The sequence below is a fragment of the Ictidomys tridecemlineatus genome, chromosome 2, assembly GCF_052094955.1.
Source record: "Ictidomys tridecemlineatus isolate mIctTri1 chromosome 2, mIctTri1.hap1, whole genome shotgun sequence".
NCBI classification, from domain to species: domain Eukaryota; kingdom Metazoa; phylum Chordata; class Mammalia; order Rodentia; family Sciuridae; genus Ictidomys; species Ictidomys tridecemlineatus.
The window spans coordinates 22763457-22788784 of record NC_135478.1 but is presented as its reverse complement, the minus strand read 5'-3'; the positions used below and the strand labels follow the sequence as shown (position 1 = coordinate 22788784).

Below are 25328 nucleotides of genomic sequence, written 5' to 3'. Positions count from 1 at the left end.
ACTACACAGCTGTACACAAACAAGAGAATATTGGTAATAATATGGAATTACTCTCTGATAATATCTTAAGGAACATGATCAAGGTCTAGAACATTGTGGATATTTTGTATAGTAAATGCTATCATTGTTTTTCAACAAAAGGTAAAATATGTAACAAATCTATCTGACTAATTGGGTATATGTAGATATTATCTAGAAGAGTACAAATTGGTTACCTCCAGGCACAGGAATTGAGAGGCTGGGAGAAGAATGGAAGGGAATCTTGTTAACTGTGTACCCATTTCTACTTTTTAATTTTGTACTATGTGAATACTAATCAAATGGAGATAACTAAAATTAAAATGAAATTTTAAAAAAACTAGAAACAAACTTTCTTCTACTCTACTAGTTTAGGGACATTAAAATCCCTTTAATGGTGGAAACCAGATCTTCAGAGAAATTAATCCCTTTACCTTCCAAGTTCCCTTCCCAAAAGTGTTTGTTTTTTTCTCCTTTTGCTGCTGTGGAACAATCAGCAAAGGAGACATCCATTCTTACTGCATACATTTACAGAGGGAACAGCCTGAAACCATCGACCTGAGAGGATTCCCAGGGATTTAGAAGTCGCCAGTGCAACTCCACAAAGGCTTTATTCTCATGAAGTTTCTTCAGTGAGAAGCAGCTAAAACTGACAATGTGTTTTCACAGCCGAGTTGTTGGGGATGGGGCAGTCGGTCTCAGGAAAATTTCTGGCCCTGTGCTTGTTTGAATGCATACACACAATGAACCCCTGGCCTGGGGTGAAACCTTTCAACTCTGTCATTCTTCCATAACCAGCTGCTCCTGGCATGAGTCCCAGTGCGTTCCTCACTTGCAGCACTCCGGGCGTCCTGACACTGTGGGCTCTCTAACCTGGTGTTGCGCAAGCGGAGGGGGCTTTGGAAGACTTGGGCACGCAGTAGCCCGGACAGCTCCCTAAGCCAAGCGCGAACCAAAGGGCTTTGAATGAATGAGCGTCGCTAGCACAGTAAATTCCTGGGAGAATGACAGGAATCCGGATCAGGTCATCACGGTGGCTTTAAATACCCAGGGACCATGAAGTGAGGAAGAGCTGTCGAAGGAGGAGGGTCACCCCAGCTTTGGAGAGGCTCCGGCCGGCAGACCGCGGTGTTCTCTGAACCAGGCAGGCCCTGGATTTAGTGACCCATCACTCCGCGGTCACGGAGGTCCTGAGTCTCCAATGTTCAGAGGCAGCGGGCAGGAAAGCTCGAAATGTCCTTAAGTCGCGCCTTGGGGCTCCGGGACCCCGGCCCCTACACTGCACTGCGCAGCTGAAAGAGCTCCCGGAGGGGCGCTGGTCCCCGCCCCGGGTTCTTGCAGCTCCAGCCCCGCCTCCTCCTAGGGCGCCCCGCCCCTCCCGGCGCGTGCCGCCCGCGCGCCTGGGGAGCTCTGGAGCCACCCGCGGGGTAGGCACCCGGTGTTCCGGCGCAGGCGCGGTTGTGCGCCGCCTCTCCAGCCGGGCTCCCCGCACGCGCCCCCGCCCCGCCTCCGCACGCGCCCCCGCCCCGGGCGCCTCTGATTGGCCGTCAGCCGGGCCAGCAGGTGTCGGTGGCCGCTGCGGCCAGGCTGGCTTGACTGCCTGCAGCGCGGGCGCCTCCCTCACAGCCGCTGCCACCTCTGCGCTCCCGCCTACTGCCCGCTTCCCGGCTCCCGCTGCGGTTGCGGTTCTGGCGGCCGATCCCCCGCGGCGCTGCAGCCCAGCTCTGGCTTGCCGGCTGACTCGCACCCCTTCCTCGCTGCCCGCAGCCTTCTGATCCACGCGCGGCGCTGCGGCAGGTACCCTGGGCATCCCTAGGCGCGGTGGCCTGAACCCGGCCGCCATCAATGACCCCAGCCGCGGACCTTTTCCAGGCCGGCCAGTCCGTGTGAGTATCGTGCCTTCCCCTCCCTTCTGGCAGCTTTGCGCCACTCTCCCCTTCATGTTGCCGCAACTTTTAGGGTGGGTGTGTGGAGGTGTCTCTCAGGTTCCCCAGCACCCGGAGCGCGTCCTGAGCCAGGGCTCCCGGCATGGCCAGTCTGCCTCTGCAGAGGAAGAAGCTGGATAGGGGAGACTTGAACTTGCTCAGGGATCCTCGCAGTCGGAACCGCCCCTTTCTATGCCTCTGGGGCGGGGACCTTGCCTCTGCGTTTCCCTCGCGTTTTCCCATCCCAGCTGGCCACGTAGTGCTGGGGCTGCGGTTCACCGCGCACCTACTATGCTACCTGTACGGGAGTCTCAAACCATCCAAAAAGCACCCCGCAGCAGCCCACCGTAGTGGACTTGACTCTTTCGGACTCTTAATTTCTGTAAAATGGGGCTAATCAGGGACCTGCCCAAGGTCATGGCTGGTGCGCAGAGTTAGAACCCGAGACCATTGCATCTGGCCCCGCCCCCGGGCTGCCTGGGCAGAGAAGCGCTGTTGAGGGTTGCGGGGGTGGGGTGGGGGGGTTACTTCAGTTTCATCCTGGTCTCTTCCTCATACTCCTTTAACCCCAAAGATGCCAGACTTGGAGAGGTAGGAAACCTATCCCCAGGGACTCTACAGTACAGATAATCGGGAGAGACCTTCCGGATGAATGTGTTGTGGAGCGGTTCAGTGGTGCGAACCCCTGGACGTGCAGTTTTTGGGGGCACTCTTTCTCTTTCCCGTCACTTAATTGACTGACGTCTCGACGAGGTTAGGGGAATTTGTTAGGTACCTGCGTTGAGATCCGTATTGTTCTACTTCCTACCCTCCCTTCGCCCCCCAATAAAGCCTGTCCCTGAGGATAACTATCCCAGAGACTCTAAGTGCACAAGGCCTAGATGGACTTGCCTAAGAGAAGCGGGTACGCCACGGGGTTGGTTTCCATTACATTTGCTCACATCTGCTACTAGAAAATGCCTTGAGTCTTGACTGCATTTCTGCCCGCCCAACCCCCACCCCTTGATCTGGATTTGTTGATTTGCTTGACACTTTCCCAGGAAAGAGGGAGGGGACCAGTCCCAGGGTATGTAAATGTTGTTAGAGGTGAATTGTTTACCCCAGATTCCTGGAAGCAGCTCTAGTGCTGCTGTTGGTGGCTTTGTGGGCTGCTTCACAGCTTTGGGCTGGGAAGCAGGTTGTCCCCACCTCTTTTGCCATTATCATCCGAGCCCTCCAATTCAGCCGCCCCTTCCTCAATTCTGAAATTCGGTGATGAGATAGATACTACTTAGATGATTTTTGGTATGACTGACAAGCATCTTTGAGCCTCAACTTTTTCACTTATAAAATGAAATAATATCTGTTTTTAGTCTTTCCAAGGCACTTGGGGTTCAGAGGGTATGATAGGTGTGAAAACTCACTGGGGTTATACTGAAACATAGAAAGAAAATAGTCCAAAGAATCTGGGGCTGGGGTTGGAAATGGTGGTAATTTAGGGAACTTGACAGTGACATCGGGGTTAGGGTTTGGGGGTTAGACCCTCTTTGCAGATCTAAAAAATTCTCCTTTGAGAGAAATTTAGTTTTGTTAAGGTTTCAAAAATACTGCTTGCTTTCTTCCTGCTTAATGTTCTTTGCCTGGCCATGGATAGCTGCATCTCACCTAATTACCCACCCCCTCATCTGTGGGATGTCTCTGTGGGCCAGAAGCTGTATCTAGGGAGTTGAGGACTGTCTGGGGGAGATGGGGAGATTGTGTGTGTGTGTGTGTGTGTATATATATATATATACACTGTGTGTATGTAAGTGTGTGTGTGTGTGTGTGTGTGTGTTGTCTTTTTGGAGATTTTGTGTATCTCTATAAGGCAGGGTTCTCTTTTTGATGGGTCTCATTTGTCCATATATGGGGACAAGGTTGGGAGTAGAGAGAAAGAGGAGTTGTTTGGCTCCAGGATTTGTTCATTTTTGAGAAAATGAAGTTCTAGCCACACTCAGTAATTTAAACTAGCAGTGAAATAGATTGTGCCCTGTCTTCCTCTTTCCTGCCCAGAGGGACTGGAGGAGAGCTCATCTGTGGCTTTGGCTTTTAGAACAATTGATTCACTCTGTATAAAAAGTACCTTACAGAAAACTTAACTATCTCCCTGTTTTATTTATTTATTTATTTTTTGTCTTCCCAGTTATTATTGGTTCTTGTCTCAAAGGCAAAGTAAAGAGGAATGACTGATCAGACTTTGGCCAATTTGTCTTAACATTATATTAAAGTATGAAATAATTACAGAAAAAAACTGCATCCTGTTCCACAATGTATAACTTAATGAATTTTCACAGATGGAATGCACCCGGATAAAGTTCAGATTCAGAACTAAAATATTCCCAATCTGCCCAGTTCTCCTACTGGCATGATTGCCCTTGCCTAGTTATGTCAGACAAGTTTTATTTTCTTTTCTCATTTTAGTTCTCAAGTTAAAATGAGACTTCTTGATTATTTTCTGCCTTCTCTTTTTATGAATGCAAACCAAGGATAGTCATACTTACCTCAGTATAGAAAACTAGAAGGAAGAATTCAGTTTGAGTGGAGATGAGTTGGTGGTCCCCAAAGGCCCTGATCATTAGTTCTTTGATGGTGTAAGGAGCTCACCCCAGATACAATAGTGACATTGATAAATGGAGGTCAATTTATTCCCCAAAGAGCTTTTTCAGAGTAAACTAGAATGATACAGATCCAAAATAGAGTGATATGAATGAGGAACAACTATGAATGAGTTCTCCTTTGAAACATACACAATGGGCATATTTTTAATTCCTTAAAGTTAAAAATCAGTGGGGAAATCACAGAATTTCAAAGCTGAGTGATTTATGAACTGTTTGTGCTGTTGCCACATGGTGGCACCACATTGGCTGCAGAACTGAAATATCAACAATCCTCTCACCAACCCTCATAAAAGGATTCCAGGAATAAAATCCAACATCCCAGTATCTCTTAAAACATTATTTTCAAATACTGCTTTCTAGTATCTGGCAGGCAGGCCTCCTCTTGACCCCTACTGTTATGTCCATGGACAAGACTCTATTTCAGCCCTTTAGAGAGATGGCCTGTGGATCCGGAAAAGATGTGTGTTGGAGGGGGCTGGAGGTGGGACACTAGCCTTTTCCTTAGCAATATGGAGCTAAGGTCATATGTCCTTGGAATTTTATTATATTTTACTTTTTGGTACTGGGGCTTCAACCTAGGAGCACTTACCACTGAACTACATCCCCAGTCCTTTTTATTTTATTTATTTTGAAACAGAGTCTTGCTAAGTTGTTCAGGGCCTTGCTAGGTTCTGAGGCTGGCCACAAAGTCCTAATCCTCCTGCCTCAGCCTCCCCAAACACTAGAATTACAGGTGTACATCACCATACCTGACGGTCCTTGAGATTTTGAAGAGGGTCAATTAGGAAATTAGCTCAGATGTGTTACACCTTACTCTAGAATTTCCCAAACAGTTCAAGAGATGGCGTTTTCTTTCCTGAGACTGGTAGCTCTTTACAAAGCACTGTCTGTCCATGGTGAACTTAGACACATGGGTTGGTCTGGCCATAGCCACACTGTTGCTGGAGGAAATGCCCCACGAATATCACGGGGTGGGCCCAAGTCACCAGGAGGAGATAGGGAAGCTCTCTCCAGGTTGGAGATGGCTAATAGGACCTATCCTATGCCCCTGTCAATCCATCACTATTTTCTTTCACTGTCAGCATGACTGAGATACTGTTTAGAAGGCTGTATTCATTTGGTGGCTAACCTTGCCTACAATCACTAGGAGTGTTATATGTTTGCTGTGTGTTATTCCCCCCCCCACACACATACACTGTCTCATTTACTCTTTCACACTTGGAGGTAGGCGGCTTTTCCGTTTTATAGATAAAGGATCTGAGCCTTGAAAACTATGCTCTTTTTCTAACTTTGGGTACTTTGTGAGCCAGAGCAAGATTTGAAAGCCAATTCTTTGAGACTGAGACAGCTTCCCTTGCTGAGTTGTACCCTTCTGCAGGCTGGGAAAAGTCTTGCATAATTCTTTTGTCCTTCCTGGCTCCTAGTCTAGTATTAAACATGCAGCAGCCACTTAAGTCTAAGGATGGGATTGCTGAAAATAGAAAATTCTTCCTTGAGCAAGCATAGAATCCAGACAGTGAAGGATGAAAACTTGGGGTTGAGTCCACACAATCTGCAATGTTGAGACTGAGTATGTGCCCATCAGTGTGTGTTGTCTTCTTTCCTGATTACAATTTTATGTAATAGAGGGGTGCTGTATCTATTTCCATGATCTTGTTTCACCTGAACATTTCTTTGATATGTTGATAACATTTGTTGATCTTTGTAGTTAATTCATTGCTTTGATATACCAGCGCTTAAACATTCCCTGTTGTGGACATTAAGGTATCTTCACCTTTCACTAATATAAAAAAAGCACAGTGAATATCTTTGATAAGATCTTAAAGAAATGTATGAGCACAAGGTAGGAATCCCTACAAGTTGAATAACCAACCAGTGGATGTGCTTCTGTCAACCTCTGGCTTTACTGGGTTTTGCAGATTACATTCCCAAGAGACTAGAGACTGGTTCACTTCACACTCTCATTTCAGTTTGTTGGAGTTCCTTGTACTCTCAGGTCTGACTGTGACTGTTCTAGGTCTGGTTGATCTGATAAGCATGGAATGAAAGTAATTCACTGCTCATTCATTTTGCATTTCCCTTAGAGGTGATCTTCTTTATATATTTTGATTTTTGAGTTTCCGTATCTATGCTTTATGTATTTTTTTTAAACTGGGAATATTTTTTGGGGGGGGGGTTAGATCTCATTTGATGTTTACATTTCTGTATTGTATGAGGCATGAGTCCAACTGTGTTTCATTACAAAAACCACTTATCTCATTATTGTTTAATGAATAGTTTATTATTTTCTCATTTATTTTGTTACCATCTCTGTCATAGACCACTTTCTCTGTTGTTGACCACTTTGTCTGTTGTTGACTCTGTTCTGTTCTTTTTGACTTTTTGTGACTCCTGAACTAATATCATTTCAATTAGTTACGAAAGCCTTCTAATAAAACTTCCCTTATCTTTTTTCTTTAAAATTGTGTTGGTTATTCTTGACCCTTTAGATTTTGAAATGAATTTTAGGATTTGCTCCTTTTCATGAAAAGTTCTGTCTTAATTTATGTTGAATCTGTAGATTAATTAGGGAAGACTTTACATTATTGACACATCTAATTCGTGGACATGATCTCTTGATGAATGGTCTTTTTAGAACATTCTAAAAGATTTACAGCATTCTCTAGGAAGGTATGGAAGTTGTATTAGGTAATTTACAGGTTATTGACAGCTCTGTTGAGGTATGATTCACATACTCTGCAATTCAATTTTATTTAAAGTCTACAACTCAAGTTTTTTAGTAAATTCACAGTGTGTATAGAAATCAGCATGATTTAATTTCAGAATATTTTTGTCTCCTGAAAAAGAAACTCTGGACCCATTAACAGTAACTCCCTGATCCTCCTACCCCAGCTCTCACCACATACTTAGTCTACTTTGTGTCTTTATGTATTTGACCATTCTGAACATTTCATATAAATGGACTTATACAATAATACAATATGTGGTATTTTCCATTTGGCTTCTTTCAATTAGCATAATGTTTTCAAAGTTTATGTTTTACAGTAGCATTGCTTCATTCTTCTTTATTCGTATATTCTATCCAATGGAAATACCACATTTTCTTTATCTGTCTTGTTGCTGACGGATTTTGGGATTGTAAATCCCTTGTAAATGGGATTGTTTTCCCTCCAATTGCCTTTTAAAAATTGGTTATTGCCAGTGCATAGTTATTACTATAGGAATGTTTTGCATATCATTTCCTACCCTGCATCTTTGTTGGTTTGTAAATTTTCTGGATATTTTGTAGAAAGCCATATGTACCACAAATAATGGTGTCATATGTACCACAAATATGGTGCTTATTTCTATCTTCTTCTTGGCTCTCTGGTGTAATGCTGAGTAATAGTGGTGATAGAGCCTCCTCTAAATCTGATGGCTGACTTTGGTGTAAGGCTTTTAAATATTCACTGTTGGGAGTCTCCCTGAGAACTCCCGGGCTTTTCAAACATGGCGGCGGGCACATTGCCAGTGGGCGGCTAGAACTCCCCAGGGCTTTCAGATAAGGAGCCCCTAATGCAACATGGCGGCAGGCAAGTTGCCAGTGGGCGGATAACAAATTGTTTTGAAAACCTTTTAATTGGTCCTCTCATCTTCCATGATCGTGGACAGCTCGTGCCCCCCATGAATCTTATGCAGGGTGGACGTGCGTGCTCCATAGGTGATGACCTGACCTTTACTATGATTGGCCCCGGGAGCTTCCTGGTTTAAGATAACTGACTCTCACTTTCTATATAAGCTAGCACCAGCTTGCAGTAAAGTGCTTCATCTTTGTCACTGCTATCTGTGTGTGTGCATTTTAATCTCCGACCACGAACCTTGGCCTTTCATTCATCAAGAGTTGTTGCTTTACATTTGGAGTAGAGACAGCCTTTACCGTGTTAAGAAAGTCATGCTTCTGCTGTTCTAGTAGTATGTGTCTTTTTGTTTGTTTATATGTTTATTTGATTTTTTTTTCAGTGCTGAGAATTGAACCCAGAGACCTTTCAATTTCATAGCAAAAGCTCTGCCCCTAATCCCTGTCTTTGTATTTTAAAATTATGCCCATTCCTTTTCTATATCTTCTTTAATCAATTGAAGTTGAATTATCCTTAGATATGATATTAGTTTATTTGACTTTTCCTCTCAAAGACTGCATTATGAAAAATCTTGCATACTTCTAAGTATAAAGTTATATTTTAGCTGGGCAGGGTGGCACACAACTGTAATCCCAGTGGCTCAGGAGGCTGAGGCAGGAGGATCACAAATTCAAGGCTAGCCTCAGCACCTTAGCAAGGCCCTAAGCAGCTCAGTGAGACTGTCTCAAAATAAAATGTAAAAAAGACCTGGGTTTATGGCTTAGTGATTAAGCCTGGGTTCAGTCCCCAGTATCAAAATAAAATATATTTGCTTTTTGAAATTATCCCACCTTGGCACCTCACTCTGAGGGTGATCTCCTTTTTCAGAGAGGTATTTCCTTGTTCTTCAACTTAAGGTTCAATGGCTTGAGGGAAGATGAGGCTGGTGGGAAGAGTTTGCAAGGTTAATAAATATGAAGCACTCTGAACAATGCCAGTCACATAAATGTTATTATCATAATTATGTCATGCAGTTAGCAATGAATTGTCAAAGAGCATTGATTTGGAGTCCTGAAAAAGGGACATCGTTGGGGACTGTCCAAATGGAATAGTTCACCACACCCAGAAAAAAAATCACCTTTATGTCCATCACTAATCCCTGTTGAAAATTTTGTATATTTTTTCCAGAAGTCATTTGATATAATATAGATATATACAGAGCTTTCATAAGTTCATTTTCTGAATCTTACTAGCTTTGAGGCTTCACTGGAATAGGAGCGAGCATCACATGAAAACATTCACTAACAAACTGTCCACTTATATATTAGTCCCCATCCTGATGTCTTAACATAGCACAGAGGGTCTTTGCCTACCTAAGCATCATTTTCTTTATAGGTCACTTGCTCCCTGATTATATAGGAGTTTATTGGACCTCGTTGTGCAAATCCATTTCATAATGTATTTGCAAATCTTGCAAAAGATGGAGGAGTTTGTTAAGAGGATGAAAATGGGTTGACAAACTGCAGGGAACAGTTGCTCACTGTGGAACGAATGGGATGCCTGCAGCCTCAAACCTGGTCAGAATTGAAAAAGGGAAACAGGAACTGAGAGAAGATTCCACGCATGCTCCAGAAGAGAACGAGTAGAATGATAAAATAGGAGGAGGGTCTTTTGATGTCTGTCCAATAACTTTGCACAAAAATGATACTCTTCTTGAGCTTGTCAAAAAATGTCAGATGCTCATTGAAGGATGTTTTGTGCTCTTCTTTAAGTTTACTGGGACGATTATGCCCCAAATATGAAAACTTGCTTTTTACTTCACTGTATTGATGAAGCAGAGTATATCTGCATGCTTATATAGCTCTTCATAGCTGACATGACTACAAAGTTGTCCATGGGGTTCTCTTTCTTATTTTTTGTACATTCAGCAAATTTTTATGTATCATTCCATGTTAGGTTGGGCTGTTAGATTGTTTTACACAAATCATGTTAATACTTCTAACTGCTAAATTCCATTCCATCATGGAAGTATCTTATTAATCTATTTCTACATGATGGACTTTAGATTGCTTCTGTATTTTTGGGCTATCACATGGATGCATTTAGTAAACATCTTTGAAAAGTATTTATGCACACACACACACACACACAAGAAATTTTGGAGAATATATGCCCAGAATTGGAATTACAGGGTTTTATTTTATATATACTTTTAGTTTGATCACCCACTGCCAAATTGCTTTCCTGAATATCTGCACTCATTTCAACTCCTATAGTAACGCAGACAGATAGGGCCTATCACATTAAGGAAATAATACGACAAAAGGAAGGAGAAAGGTATTAAAGGAAAAAGTATGTGTGCATATATGTTTCCATATATATATAAATGTCCTAAAGTTCATTTAGGAAGCTCAGAGTTTTTGACCTTTTTGTTTCAAGTCTTGCATCACATAAATGATTATATAGAAATAAAAATAATTAACTTCATATCAATATTTACGGAGTTTGGGAGAATCTATGAAAGTTTTAGTGTTCAGCTGCTCAGTAGTGCCTTTAATCAGGACAGACTGCAAAGGAGGTGAACACTGGTAAATGGAAACCAGGAAGCTACCTCCTTCCAACTCTGTCCTACCTCACCTGTCCCAGGATGCAGACACTGTAATCATTGAACAATTATTTCAACTGTAGAGGCACCCCCTCCCCCACAGAAAATCTTAATTAAGGGTCTCCAGAAATCTTCACCATAATTGATTTTAGAACTATCAGCAAAAGGATCTCTGCAAAAGAGTTCAATGTAGTTAAGCTTTCAATTTCCTGTTGCTCTACCTTACGATAATTAAATTTGGCCACAGGCTTGAAAGAGATCAGCACTCCAGGTGCTAAACACCCCTTCACTAGTTTTTCACAAACATTTATGGACTATCTAGTATAGTAACAATGTACATAATAGTTTGTAAAAAGTTTTCAAGGTTTAAAATCCCAAACTGCCTGAATTCCGGGTTCAGGGGTATTGATTGATTACAGTGAAAGCTTTGCCCTCTAAACCTGCTTCCTGTTTTCCTATCTGGTGTCCTGCCTTGTCAGTCCCTGCAACATTTTTACCATCTCTTCTTTTAAAATGTAGAAGACCTTGGTTCGGGTAATTCTAAAACAACACTGTGTCATTAATACTGATATGCAAATAAGTTTGTGTGACAGATTGCTAGTGACTAGAGGACCAGCACAGTTCACCTCTACCAGATGCTAGTGAGGAAAAGGCAGAGAGATGATGGATTTGACTGGAGGTGGGCTGGCTGCTGAACCAAGAGAAACTTCACCCACTTCAAACTCTCTCAAAGAATGGATTCTGCATTTCTGTAAGGAGAATGAAAAGAGCCTTATGAAACTATGTGCCTAAAATTGTTATTGGCTTTTTTTTATTCAACTCTTACCTTCCTTAGGTAATTATGAGTGGAATTTTCCGTAGTATTTATATATCATAGCTGAGGTAAGAAAAGCACTCTATGGAGTATCATTTTGTGGATTTGATTTAGAGCGAACACCACTGGGGTGACAGATGTGTTCTCTGCATCTGTGGTGTGCATATCCATGCTGGGGGCCTACAATTTAATCCGACTGAGCAGGCATTTGGAAAAACAATGCAAGATGAGCCTCAAGGAAGGGCAGGTGCCTGGAGGACAGAGGTGTGCCCGAGGCTCAAAATCTGTTTGCCAAACTCCTTCAATAATGTTCTAACACTGGATCCTGGTGGCTCAGAGAACTATGTACAAGTTTCCTCTTTTTGGCATAATATGCAAGAACCTCAAAGTATGCAGGGTCATTGTTTTTACTTGAAAGCCTACAGGACAGGATCCTGTTGGCATTATTGGGGAAAAGGAAAATAATCCAAGCCTCTTAACTTTTTTTTTTTTTTTCCTTCCCTCTGAAGGTAGCCTAATCTTCAAGCACTAAGCAGTGTTTCTAGCCCAAACCTCTTTCCAGCTTCCTCTTGGAAATCCCTATCTCCAGCATTTTTTCACTAAGGAGCTCCAGCTTCAGAAATGTGGCTGTTGGTGTTTACGTTTCATATAAATGTAGTCATGTTTTGCTTCTTTTGAAAAACGGTTTGTTCATCATTAGGGATTTTGACTTACTGAAATGACATGTAATCAGAGTGTCTGTGATTTCTCTTTCTCTTTTACAACTAACTAGAAGGAAAATCAGAGATGCTGTTTTAATTGAATTCCTGTGAATTCAAAGCCTTTTAGAAACATCAGCCGTAGATTTTCAGGTCTGTGGTTCAGCCATGTCAGGTGCCTCTCCCATTCTGGTGCCTGAATGCTGCTGAGATCCCTTAACGAGGTTTTCTTCCTAAAAGAGTCCCATGTGCTCCCTCCCAGATCTGAATTCTCCTCCCACACTTTCCAGGTACCTGGTCTTGCTTTTCCAGATGCCACCACCGCTCATTTTCTGCTTAGGTTCCTCTCCCCTCTGGATGCTTTTGATGGTAGACAGCAATGCAGGGCTGACATTTCCCTTTCTCTTCTACAAATGGTCCACACGCAGGCAATGAGAACAAGAAACAAAAGAACACATGCAGGTTTTGACAAATTTGGGAAATGATTAGAATCACTTCCTCCCCAAAGTGGAAAGTTTGCCTGAAGAAAACAGATCGAGTGGTGTGCTTGGGCCCAGGCACTTAAGAAACATAGGGACTGATGTATACATTCCTAAAGGCCAGGGCTGTCTCTCTTAAGCAGTGGTGGGTAAGGAGGCCCACAGAGGCAGTGAGTACTTTCGATGCTAAATTGGTGAGGCTGGCTTTGAATTTGCCGTCCTTCTGCTTCAGCCTCCTGGGCGCTGGGATTACAGGTGTGTGCCACCCCACTGTGCCCAGCCTTACTTCTTGATTAGTCTCACCTGAGTTCTCTTCTAGTTTCCCAAAGAACCAAATTTTGGCTTTCACTTCTCTATCTTATCAGTCCTTTCTATGTATTAATCTTTCCTCTCATCTATATTGTTTTCTTCTTTTCTACTTCTTTGGCCTTATTTTTCTCATCTCTTATATTTCGATGATTAACTCATTGATTTCACAGCCCTTTTCTTTGCTATTTACATTTAGGACTATACATTTCTTTCTAGAAATCATATAAGCCATGTTTGCATTTCTCAAGTTGTGACTGTTATCATTCCCAAGTGAGTTTTTAAATTTTTCATTATTATCTCTTATAAGTTTTTGTATAGAAACAAAAATTTTTTCCTATTTTAATACACAAAAGAATGTAGTGTGTATCATTCTAGTTCTTTGAAATTTATGGACGCTTGTTTTATGGCCTGGCATAGAGTACTTTTTTCATAAGTGTTCTGTGTTGTCTTGAAAAGAAAGTCATTGGTTCCAGTGACTTACTTTAATGTAAGGTAGTTAATTATATTATTCTGTTTTTCTTAATGATGTTTTGCAGTTTGATTAGTCAGTTATGGGAGAAAGTATAGAGAGGTGAATTTATCAATTTTGCTGGGTGCTTCTTTTGCTTTTTCTTTATATGTTTTGAAGTAATGTGCTGTTGTGTGCATCTTAGTTTAATTTGAGCATGCCCTTTTTAATCTCTAACAATGCCTCTTGTTTTTAAGTATGTGTTTAATAGAGCAGTACTGGTTTTCTTTTGCTTAGTCTTTCCTGCCTCATCCTTTGCTTATCTTTATCTAAAAATATACAGCTCTGTATGTTTTAATTTCACCTGTGAAACTATTGGTAATAGGACTAATTTGCTTTATATCTTTCTAACCTCTAAGTTTGAATGTGAAAGTTATGATTATTTATAGTTTTACTATTCACATATTTGGATTTATTTTTCCATCTTAACTTGGTTCTCTAAGCTGATTCCACAGATATACAGAAACCCACCCTGCTTTATCTGTGGGGGTTTTGTTCCAAGCCCCATGGTGGATGCCTGAAGCTGGATAGTACTGCACCCTGTGTATACTCTGCATTCCCCTACATTCCTGCAGTGTTGCCACATACCCTAGAATTAATCTGCCTTCCGAATTTTAACAGCTACTTGAACACAGGACTGGGATTCTGCCACAATCCATCTTATAACTGAGATGACTATTGGGTGACTAATGGGTGTTGTGGAAACACTGGATAAAGGGATTGTTCACACACTGGGTGGGATGGAGGGGTAGTGTTCGACTTCATCGTGCTACTCAGAATAGCATGCAATTAAAAATTTGTGAATTGCTTATTTCTGTAATTTTCCATTTAGTATTTTCAGACCACACAGTTGACTACAGATAATTGAAGTTGTGAAAAGTGAAATTACATATGGGGGGCACTACTGTCTGTACTTAGATGCTCCATCTGGCTGCTTTTTGTATTGATTTAACCCTCTCTACAACCCCACATGACATTTCTCTTTTCCATTTATTCAAAAGCTTTATATTCTATTGTGGTATCATAGCATTTATTATACTGTAACTTTAACATATATATTTACTTTAAAAAACTAAACTGAGTCAAAATTTATTTTTGTCTTGAGCAAGTCAAAGACTTTATATTTAACTAAGAGCACCCTCCTACTAAATTTATATGTGAATGTTATCTCTTTTCAGGTCAACTTTTTAAAAACCTCAAGTAGAAGACATTCTTGTTATTTTTTAATGTTGTGTGTAATTTATTGACAATATAATTCCACTGCCTTCCAACTTCCATTGTTGCATTTTGAAAATTCAGCTAACAATCTGGTTTTTGTGTTTTTTGTTTTTGCGGGAGGGGTCTGGTTTTTCTCTCTAGCTGATTTTTATGATTTCTCTCTGTCTTTGTTGTTCTGAATTTCACTATGTCTGTAGTAGTGGATTTCTTTTTAATTATCCTGCTCAGGATTCACTGTGCTTCTTCAATATGAAGATTGATGTTTACCCAATAATCTGGAAATTTCTCACCCATTGTTTCTTTGATTGTTACTTCTGCACTGTTCTCTACTAGCTCCTTCTAAAAATCTGATAGATAGTAGGGGCACCTTCTTTCTGTATCACCTGAGACCTTTCATGTTTCACTTCCTTGCTTTTTTCCTGCATTCTGGGCTTTGACTTGTACCTGGCTTCTTTTTACATTATCTCTGCAGACCTCATTTCTTTTCATGGTTTCAAACATCATCCATGCCAATGATCCCTAATGCATATTTCTAAGCCAGACCCCTCTCATGAAATCCTAGAATAACCTATGTGACATTTTCCCTTGAGTGTTAAATAAATGACTCCAAATCAATTTTTTTTTGAAAGCTGAATCCCTGATCATCCCTAAACCTGTCCTACCTGCATTTTTCTCATCTTAGTTGCTTAGATATCAATCAATATAATCAATATTACATTGATTTTCCCACTTGTAAGGAATACATTCACTTATTTCTTGGAACTTTTAAAATAAAAATACTATTGATGCATTTTCCTTCTTTTTTATTACTAATATTTGGAATCTAGTGCGTATTTTCCAATTACAGCACATTTCAATTTAGGTGCTAAATTTTCAACAGAATTACTTGATTTGAATGGAGTACACAATTGAAAAAGTGCATCCTTATACTGGAGTTCCAATTAGGCCATTACATATAAATTATGTAAATATATTACTGAATATATTACTGAATATATTTACATAATTTATATGTAATGGCCTAATTGGATGTCATTTAAATTTTAATTAACTAAAATGAAATGTCCAGTTCAGTTGTTTTAGCTGTATTTCACCATCTCAGCAACCACATATAGCCAGCTGTGGCTACCATAATGGGTAATGTTGGTGGGATCAATCCTGTGGGATTATGTTTATAAGTTTTTGAATCTTTCATGTATGCCAAGAAAAGGTGACCTAAAATGAAAATTCACAGCTGAGTTAAAGGAAGAAGTTAGAGTTGATTTGTGTAGCATCTGATATTCTGTTGGTCAAGAAGGCAGTCAAGAATTTTCTATGAGAAATTCTCATTTTTGTATATTTGATAATGGGAGAGATGTTGAAATGTAGGACAAAGGAAAAAAGCAGATCTATAAGAGTGGCCTCTTGCTACTCCTTTTGCATTCCCCACCCTCTTACATCCTATGTTCATTCTCTCTGTGTCATGTATGCATGGCTTTATTTTTATTTTTATTTATTTTTTCTCTGAAAATTGTTTCAGTATCTCCTTCCTGAGTAGGAAGGCATTCTGGATGACAACCCAAAACATGATTGTAACCACCTATCATTAATTTTCTTTAAGTGATTCTTCTTCAAATTCATGGAACAATTCCTCTAATAATTATTTTTTTTTCAAGAGAAATGGATGTCTTCAGTGCTCTCGTTCTTCCTGTTAGAAACACAAGAATTTCACTTAATCATCAGATGGAGAGTCACAGAGGCTAAGCCTCTGTATTTTTCCACCTTTTAGACTCACTGTTCTAAAGTGGGCTTCTTAAATAAGCCTTTGGGACTTGGGAGGAAAGGCATTCAATACTTATTATGTAAATACTTATTAGGTAAACCTAATAAGGGGGAAGAATTTTAAGACAGGATCATTAACCTGTATAGCATGAAGACTTTGGAGCATAAAGAACCCATTTCTCAAGTGAGAACTAACTAAAAATCTTCTAGTTAGCATCAAGAATAAGTTTTGGTTCTTTAAAGACAATATCAAATATTTTAGGAGGATTAGGCTATGGTTAGGCTGAGCCCTAACCTGGCATGTGCAAGGCCTTGGGTTCAACCTCCAGTACCCCCCCTCCCCACACAAGGTAGAATATAAAAGAGTTTGAGATTCAGTCTGGAAGCAAATAACTAATTTTTATGCAAAGCAGGGAATACCCCCACAAACCTGCACAAAGAAGCTGCTTCAGCAGAGGGTCACCATCTGTGTCTATTTTACCCATTCAAGGGGCCTTATTCTTCACCTGTTGCCCTTCAGATAGATGCCTGAAAATGTTTCAGGAACCTTAATGCTTGGAACCTTAGACTCATTTGTTTTATTTCTGGGAATGTAGCCTAAGCTAGGAAAAATTCCTGAATGTGGAAAAGCTTTTACCCACAAAGATGTTTATGCTAGTGCTCTCTGAAATAGAGCACAAGGTTGGAGTCAATCCAAATATATTACACTGGGAAATAGGTCCATAAATATATCCACTTGATAAAATATTATGCAGCCAGTAGAGGTGATGCTTCAAAGCGATCATACTGACATGTTTTGGGAATGAGGTGTCCCCCAAAGGCTCCTGTGTTGATGCAGGAGGTGAAATTATTATGAGAGCTGTAATCCAATCAATGGATTAACCCACTTGATAGATTGATAATTTGAATAGTTTGCTGGATGGTAGCTGTGGGCAGGGGAATGTGACTGAAGGAAGTGGGTCATTTAGGGTAGACCATAGGAATTTTATATTTTGTCCCCGGCTCCTCTTGCTCCCTTTCTCTGCTTCCTGGCTGCCACAAGCTGAGCTGTTTTCTTTCACCCAACTCTTCTACTATGATGATCTATCTTATCTTGGGCCCAGAGGAATGGAGTTGATCAATCATGGACTGAACCTCTGAAATGGTGATCCAAAATAAACTTTTCCTCTTCTATGTTGCTTTTGTTGGGTATTTTGGTCACAGCAACACGACACTGACTAGCAGACATACCAACATGGAAAATATGCTTGAGATAAACTGTTCAGTGCAAAAGGATGCAGAGGATAACAATAACCACACTTACAAAGAATGGGAGAAATGAGACTTCAGTGGACTTCAGTGGACTTAGCAGTGCTTGTGTTTGTTTGATGGTGTCAGGGTGCTTAATTTTCTTTTGTAGCATATGATACATTTTAGGTTTTCTCAAATAGGATCATTTTAAAGAAAAGTGAAACCTCATAAAAATTCTAAAGGAGAACACCAAAAGGAATGAAAGACGCAGAGAACTATTAGAAGCTGCTTCTAGTGGTGACCTGGAAGTGGGCAGTGTGTGTGTGTGTGTGTGTGTGTGTGTGTGTGTGTGTGTGTATTGGGGGGTGGAGTGTTCCCTTTTACAATGATTTTATAGAATTGAGACTCCAAAAGAAAGAGATGGAAAAGAGGTGGGCTAGGAAGGGTGCCCTGGCTGGCTCAGATGGAGGCAGGCTTTGATGGGAGTTGTCTCTCAGCCCTCTGTAGAAATTCAGAGTCTGGGCTTCAGGCCTTACTCCCGGGTTCTTGTTTGGTGTGGCTCCTGGTGGGCTGGACACATAAGCAGTGTTGGCTGTGTTCAGAATCAGTGAACAGTGGACAGAGTCTGTGGCAATTCTGCTGACCATATTATTTATATTATGCTTTTAGAGGTTGCCTTTGGAGTTTGAAAAACAAAGTGAAAACAGTTTGTTTTTCCTTTCTATCCAATTTGCAGTAAATATCCCTGGGCATTACTACAACCTTCCAAGCCCTTCTCGAATTGCTGAACCACTTAAAGTGGTAGCTGTTTTGGGCAGGTTATGTTTGAGAGTTCTGTAATCTTGTCTTAGAATTCTGTGATGTACCTTTAATTATTCTTAAAGTAGTGAACTTTAATTAAAGTACATGCCCCTAAACCTCCTGCCGATGGGAGATGTATTACCACAGCATAACTGGGTTTGCGGAAACCAGCAGTGGATCAGGCCAATGTTCAAGATCATTAAACAACTTCCCTCCTGCCATGGTACTGAATTGGAGATTTCTTTCTTTCTTTCTCTCTTTCTTTCTTTCTTTTATCGCCTAGAGCAATTTTGTAATCCTCTTTGTTATCTAATAGGATATCATCTAGGATCAAGTCTCTTTAGAATGTTATTGCTTATATATGTTTGAATCTAACCACAGTTTGAAAGGCTTAGCTAAAGCACAATGCTTTATTGTAAGCTTTCATATTGGAAAAAACTATTTTTCTTTTGAAAAAAATGTACACTCCAGTCTAGTTCAAACATTTATTTCAACTTTCACTATATTGAAACTTCAAGGAAAAGAAGAAAGAAACTTTTTTTTTTTTTTTAAAACTGCACTCAAGCCCTGGGTTACTGAAGAACTCACACTATGAAAATGGTCAGATCATAGAGACAGGTGGAAATCATCTGGTCCGGAAATAGGGAGACCAGTTATTGGTAGGTCCTCCTACCATTTCACCAGGTGATTGTGGTTCCCTGGGGAGACCAGTAAATTCCATGGACATGAGCTCATCGTCAAACTTCTTCTGCTCTAAAATGAGTGTCTTGGTAAGTCACAATGTGGAGAAACTGACAAGGAATTCAGTGTGGTGAGGCTAGGAGCAATCCAGGAAAAGATGGCAAAATTTTATGTGTTGGCTTATTCCAGCGAGGAATTTCTATCCCCTTTGTGACAGAAGGAGTGTGTGAGGGACAGTCATTGCCACTGTCCAGTAGACTGTTTCCCTTCCCTCCTCACCTAGTAGTGCTGGTCTCCACAATTGGAAAGACAGGTCCTCAGCAGTAGTGATAAGACAGATGAGGCCTGGAGAGGGGATGTCCCTGGATGGCTTGCAGCTGTGCGTAACTGGATTGGACCTGTGGGGCCATGCTGTTGGATCTCACTGCATGCCCATTTTGTACCAAGGCTCACTGAATAAGCACTGGAGAAGAGCCTGACCAGCCCTCACCGGTTTCAACCTGTCGATCAGGTGTCTGAGCACTTCCTCTGCACAGGGTGTGCTGAGCTTCCTCATGGGTCTTTGAATATTACTAGATTGCACCTGCTCCCAAAGGCTCATCTACATACTTCATTCCCAGACCTCCTTGTTCTGATTTTCCAGTCCTCTTCCTTCCCATCCTGTCATATTGTTAAGTGCTACCCAGAGATTGACAGACCCATTCTTCTGGGTGTCTTTCAATCCAGATGATGTAGAAACATTGATCTTCACCACTCTCTTGTAGACACCCCAAATGGGGCTGTAATACTAGACTGCCCTCTTCTAGTTGATGTCAATTGTATCTCACAGAATCACCCATAAATCAGGCCTGAGGTTTTCTGCCCATGTTGGTTGATCATAAAGAAGTTCCCATGAGGACACAGGGATAAATTGAGGAAGAGGAGTCAGTAACAGTTACCAGGTAACACAGAGGTCTGAGTCACCTGCCTCTGCGGCTTATACTTTCGGAAACTGCTTGAGACTGATCTCTTACCTACCATTTCCACTTGACACTGATACCTGCTCTCCACATGTAGCCTAAAAAGAAAGCTAGGTTCTCCTGGTCACATGGTCAATGATGTCCCATAGTCAGCTGTTCAGTACGAGGGCTTGGTAGCAAGCATGAGGTGTTTCTCAAAAGAAGTTGTGGCCCAGTCTCTGCTCTGACAGTCCAGCAGCCTTTGCTGGGCTTCTGTTTCCCAGAGGCCCTGTGTGACATCTCTGTTTGTTATGAACACTTTGCAAATCACTGGATCTGTTGGATCGTACATAACCCCAGGAACAGAGCAGCTTGCACCACTGCCTGGACTTGCTGTGGAGCCTTTTCTTGTTTTGGGCCCCCCCTCAATACTGGTTGCCTTGCAGTTTCCCAAGTAAATGGGTGAAAGCAAAATTTATGTACTGTGGGTCACCTCCAAACTCCAGAAGAGCCCACTGAGCTTAAAGCCTCCATTTTGACTAAGAGGCTAAATAATGATGGAGATTATAACAGCAATAGCATAAAGCAGTGGCCCTATCCTGTCTAGGACAACCTGCCAGAGAGAGCTAGACTAAACTCTGGAGGTGTGACTGAGGATATGACTGGTGGCCACTGTGCTACCTCTGTCTGCTTCTGGAGCCCAGGTGAGCTGCTGTAGGGCTAATCTGGAGTGGACATTTACTGTGGGCACAGATGTTTATTCATGGGAAGCTTGGCCTAAAGTACTGTGGAAGCTGGTCTGGAATTTGACTTTTTATCAACTGTTGGGAAAAATACCCCTTATTTGGAAATTTTTTTTTAAAACATTTTTCTTCTTTAAGGTTGTTATCTATATTTCTATGTCTTCCTTTATCTTATGAGGGCTATCCTTTGGGTCGTTTTCTTATCTATGTATAGAATATACATATCTGAGTTGCAAAGTTATATTGAGTTTTAGACACTTTTAATTTTAAATTATCTTATTTGGCACCAAAGAGTTGGCACTGTGTTAGTAACAGCAGAACTGGAAGAACTTGGTGAAATTTTGCAAGAGTTATTTTTAATAGGCCGCTCTTCAGTCAATCAACCAACACATAGATGCCATCAAAGCAGGAGTAATTGAGTGGAGGCGGAGGCTGGAGGGACTCCTGGGGTGAGAGAATTGTCACCCGCTTCTCTTTTAAACCCAGACACTCTAATCCAGCTAGGCCTCTGCCAGTTAGCACTGGGAACATGCCCTGTAGCACTAGGTCCAATATGCAAAACTTTCAAGTAAAAAAAAAAAAATTCTACTTCCAAAGTCACCTGAGTTACAACGAACAGATTAAACATCTCAGGTCAAGTTTAAATTATTTAAGTTCATACATTAGGAGGGGACCTTCCTGCAGTCACAGAATGATTCTAGAACATTCAGATCAAATATAAGTCCTGGGCTTTCTAGAGGACATGCTAGAAAATTAAAGTGTGGGGATATTTTGGAGAACGTTAAAATGACAACATGGACTACAGCTGGTTGAGGATTTGAAAGTGTTCCTGCAGTATTCAGCAGGAGATAAGGAGAGGTGGCCACCAGAACTCTGCTTGCTCTTGGCAGAGTTTCATTCCTTCTCTCCCATCCCAGTCATCACAGGTCACACTGTGTGCCTTGGTCCCAGCAGAGGCAATCTCATCATTCCCTTAATCACTGTTCACTGTCAGGTCTCCTAGATCACTTTCATCCCTTGGACTCTGGTCCCCACTTGCCTCTTCCACATTCCCTCCTCTGACCCTATTTCCTCCCAGCCCCTGTGGGTGCTGTGACGGTTGGTCATGGGCAGTATCCCCTATGACATCATTTCTCCGATGTGCTTTTCACATCCTCTCCCATCTCCTTCTCAAGCAGGCGCTGTTTCTGTCCTGCCCTCCAGCTCCACGGGAATCTGTATATGGTAGGAATGTCCTCCTTGCTCCTCACTGTTGCCCAGAGGTGGTTCAGGCTGCTGCTTCTCAACAACAACAATAACAACAACAACAACAATAAAAAGAAAACAACTATCATCAGAGTCTGCTACCTGAAAGGAAAGTGACCACAACACTTGGAGCGTCCAAGAGATCCTTTTGCAGAAGTGCAACAGAGGAGAAAAGAGAAAAAGAGAAAAGAGAAAAGAGAAAAGAGAAAAGAGAGAGAGAGAGAGAGAGAGAGAGAGAGAGAGAGAGAGAGAGAGAGAGAGAAGAAAGAGCAAAAGCAAGAGCAAGAGAGACAGAGAGAGCAAGAGAGCAAGAGAGAGAGGGGCCCAGCAGGAGGGAGTTTTTATAGCCCAAATCTAATAGGGCCTCTGGTCTGCAAGCTGCCTTGTTGGCACAAAGGGGGGTTGAGTGTTCAGCCTTGAGTGGGGGTTGAATGTTCAGCTTTGACGCAAACAGGTGATAAAGGACCAGACAGAAGGAGGTTTGAGTGCGTGGGCCATCCTGCAGCTAACATTTGTTCAGCCTGCCCCGCAGATATCATAGTTCATCCTGTTCTGCACCTAACATGACCCACTGCTTTCCCTAGTTGTGTTCCTTCACTGACCCCTGATCCTTTCCTTTAATTCTCTTAATATTTGGATTCTCTAGAGAAACAGAACTGATAAGGATGTGTATATACAGAGACAGATTCATGATAAGGAATTGGCTCGCAGGATTATAGAGGCCAAAATCTGCAGTGTGGGCTAATAATTGGAGTCTCAGGATGGCTGATCTTCTAGTCCCACTCTGAAGGTTAGCAGGCTGAGCCCTGAAGAGCCAATGGAGCATAAAATGTCCAAAGGCAATCTGCCAGGGAAGTCCCTCTTAACTCAGGGATGTCACTTGTTCTATGAAGGCCTGCAACTGATTGGATAAGGTCCGCTCACATCATGGACGGTGATCTGCCTTTCTTTTCAGTTTCCTGAATGAAATGTTAATCTCATCTGCAAACACCTTCTAAGTTGGTATGTAAGATTAGCCATCACAAGTTCACCCTTGGTGCACATCTGCATTTGTTTGAACCACACTTAATTTCTACCTGACATGATCAAATTGTACTGTGTATGATTTCCAGGAAACCTACTAACCCTTTCCCCAGAAGAGGATTCAAAGTCCACAAGTGGTGTTTACTCTTCTCCTCAATATCCCATAATTGACATACCATGATGTAAAGTTAACAATACCTAAATATTGTGTTGTCAAGTCAGTAGATCTTATGTTACATGATAAAGGGATAGGAGAGAGAGAAGAAAACAAAGAAATCGGCTGTACACACACACATTCATACAAAATAGGGTGGAAATACTCAAGACCGTGAACAATTCTTTCTTCTATAACCTGGTTATGGGGTCATGGCTAATATTTATAGCTGCTGTCTTCTACTGCCCAGCTCATATTCCCTCAGCCCTCAGCAAGCACCTGATCAGGATGTGATCTTTACCCTCCCTTTCTTGGTGACAAGCTTCAGGGATAATTCTTAGTGATTTTGATATCTTCAGAGATGATTCTTCTAAACCTCTGGCCTCTCAGCTGCCTGGCCTCCTCTCTTCAGTGACCTTATCCTCAAGCCACTATATTGTTAGCAATTTATTCCTTCTTTTATATTAAATCTCCACATATGTCCCTGCTGGGCCTCCCTGGTTCCGAGTTCACAGTGGTATTTGCTGCCTCTGTTGTTTTACGTAGGACTATTTCCTTTGTCCTCCCTCTCCCATTGATTTCCCTGAGTCTCTAGATTCTTCCTCTGAGTCTTTCTGTTTGGGAACAAATCTGGGCCTGATGAGGGCTGCAGCAACCACACAGCTGTCTGAGAAGTTGCTCTTGGCTCCTCCCCAGACCCAACCTTGCCTGAGCTTTTCACCTCCCTGTCTTCCAAAATGGCAATGCCACTGACGGCCAGAAGGGCCTGCAAGATCTTCCTCTGACCCTTTGGAAGCGGTGGACACGAATGGGTTTTCATAGCTGGTAGGAGGGGAGGTTCCTGCTAGGGTCAGAGGCTCTCTTTCCCCTTTGCTTTGCCATTTCTCTTGATTGAAGGCATCAGCCTTCCAGGTTGTAGACCAGCTGATCCTGAGTCCTTGCTCAGCCTCACAGATAAGAGCCTCTGCAGTGTTGAAGTCACACGACCTACAGAGTCCTGTGTCCTGACTTCCCAGTTAATATCACCGATTGTTTTCTTATGCCATTACAAAATGTTCACTGCTATTGTGGTTTTTTAATGGCTGCTTAATACACCACTGAATGACCAGATGGTATTTACCTAAGTCAGGAAAGATATGTGGTATTTTTCTCTGGATTGGAGAGAGCAAGAGCTTTTACGTTTTAAATATTTTATCAAGCAACAAAGTTTTGTGTCTCCCTTTAATAAGTTGTACTCATTTCTAAGAAAGAAATTAGGATTCTAAATAGTTGTCTTTACCTACTCTGACTTTTTGCCCATTTTTCTGCTGCTTCAGTGAAAAGGCCTTGATTTACCCCATAGGGGACATTCGACTCTTTGTAGTTTATTATATAGAGTCACACCACCTGGCTAAGAATATGCAAGACATCCCAAGAAAGAAGGCTGAACTATTTAAGAGCTATTGTGAGCTTCCATATTCAAATAGTAACTATTTAAGGGTGAAATAAAAGTGAAGTGTATTATAAATCCATATCAAACTTATAAATACACACTTGACATTAATTTCTCATCATTTGAAATCATCGGTAGGTTGACTACTGGATGCCTTTTCCTATTGTCAAAAAGCAAATATATGAAAAATTTAAACTCTTAATTAATACCATCTCTTTCCTAAAAAAAATGTGGTTAAATTTTTACACTGAGTTAGGGAGACATGGTAAGTTTTAATAATTCACTTAATAATTCACTGCTCTGTGGTACAGAGGAGTTGAAATGAGAAAGGGACAGACTGATGGAAAATATGCCTCAGGATGTTCAGGCAACTCTATCAAATATTCACAGGAGTTATTTTCAAAGAATGCAATTAATCATCTTTAAAAGTCTTATTTCAGTTCCGTGAGTCTATGGGAGGATTTTTCATTCCATGGAACACAGAGAACATCGGTCTGTACTACAGAAAAACCAC

At 41.6% G+C, this 25328-nt stretch overlaps 1 protein-coding gene across 3 annotated transcripts in view; it reads left to right on the top strand.

The window, feature by feature from the left end:
• The first annotated feature begins 1767 nt into the window (after window positions 1-1767).
• The window catches only part of Myrip (myosin VIIA and Rab interacting protein), a 327896-nt gene continuing 304335 nt past the window's right edge, over window positions 1768-25328 (top strand). For all 3 annotated transcript variants that reach the window (XM_021732376.3, XM_078038098.1, XM_021732359.3), the window contains exon 1: window positions 1768-1904. The gene's annotated coding sequence lies outside the window, so the exon portion shown is untranslated. The remainder of the gene's footprint in view (window positions 1905-25328) is intronic.